At 39.7% G+C, this 1533-nt stretch overlaps 1 pseudogene; it reads right to left on the bottom strand.

The window, feature by feature from the left end:
- Positions 1–466: 466 nt before the first annotated feature.
- On the bottom strand, positions 467–589 carry LOC126010226 (uncharacterized; annotated as a pseudogene).
- Positions 590–1533: the final 944 nt, after the last annotated feature.

Here is a 1533-nt window from a genome sequence, read left to right as displayed (position 1 = left end):
ACCGCTGGGTGTGGCCCAAAAACAAACAAACAAACAAAAACCAACAACAACAACAACAACAAAAAGAAGTATAATAAGGGAAATAACATCTGTTTTTATGGGAAACTTTTAGTAGAAATTAGTATTTTTCATATAACCATATAATTTTCTATTTTAGGTCACCAAATACTAATATTATTAACATTAATGATCTTCTGAAGTAAGTCAGTTTAAGTCCCAGTAAATGTTACTTGATACTACTTCTTCTTTAAAGCATTGTTTTCTTTATGTTTTTTTTTGGGGGGTACACACCCAGCAGCCGTCAGGGGTTACTCCTGGCTCTACGCTCAGAAATCGATCCTGCCAGGCTTGGGGGACCATATGGGGTGCCAGGATTCGAACCAACGTTCTTCTGTGTCTAAGGTAAACGCTTTACTGCTGTGCTATCTCTCCAGTTCCTTCTTTTTTTTTTTAAAGATTGATTTTTTTTTGTCCCACAATTCACAATACAGACCAGGCAAAGGGCCTGGGTTGAGGAGTATATGAGGTGCATTTACTGTACCTCCTCTTTCTAAACATTCTTTTTTTTTTAATATATATATATAAAATTCTTCACCAGTGCAACATTCCCGTGACCAATATCCCAAGTGTCCTTCCTCCCTACCCCACACTGGCCTGTACTCTAGACAGGCTTTTATTTTTTAAATAAACTCTTCAGTATTAAGCATATATATCTAAATATTTATAAGTAAAATTCTTTTATTGTACAAAAAAAACAAAGTCTGATATTAAAGCTTCCTGTTATCATAAATACTGCTTGATTCCAGAGACCGTTCAAGACTGAAAGGCATGCTAAAATTGGAACACAGGAATCCTGGCATGTACATGATTCCATGTGAGCTAGTTACTGGAGAAGAACATTTCCTTCTTACAATTTAAAAAACATTGCAGAGTCCAAGCAGCACCACATCCTTAGGCCCTTTAAAGGAGCTGGCTGAGAATTGCCAAAAGGGGGTCTTGGGACTGTTTGGCTTCCCTTGAGTCCTTTGCTAAGAAATAGCTGTGGTTCTTGGAGAAGTGTATGATCTACAGCTTTCAAGATGCCACAAATTCTGATAAAACCAAATCCTGTGACCATGACTTATGACCACCTTCCTTCCCCCAATCTCTGACATAAACACAGACACACACACAGACACAGACACACACACACACAGACACACACACACACACACACACACATGCAAACGTAGATCAATGACATGTGCATTTCCTTTTATCTGACTTAGAAAACCCTGTCCTGGAATTCTGGAAGGCTTGAGTTGGAAATCTTGCTCTCTCCCTTGTATCTGTGTACTATAGCAAATAAACATTTTCAAGGAAAGAGAGAGGAAAAGAGGAAGGGGGCCGGAGAAATAGCATGGAGATAAGGCATTTGCCTTGCATGCAGAAGGACAGAGGTTCGAATCCTGGCATCACATATGATCCCCTGAGCCTTCCAGGAGCGATTTCTGAGCATAGAGCCAGAAGTAATCCCTGAGCACTGCCGGGTGT

Source organism: Suncus etruscus, chromosome 5, assembly GCF_024139225.1.
Source record: "Suncus etruscus isolate mSunEtr1 chromosome 5, mSunEtr1.pri.cur, whole genome shotgun sequence".
Classification (NCBI taxonomy): Eukaryota; Metazoa; Chordata; class Mammalia; order Eulipotyphla; family Soricidae; genus Suncus; species Suncus etruscus.
This window is presented reverse-complemented; position numbering and strand designations above follow the sequence as displayed.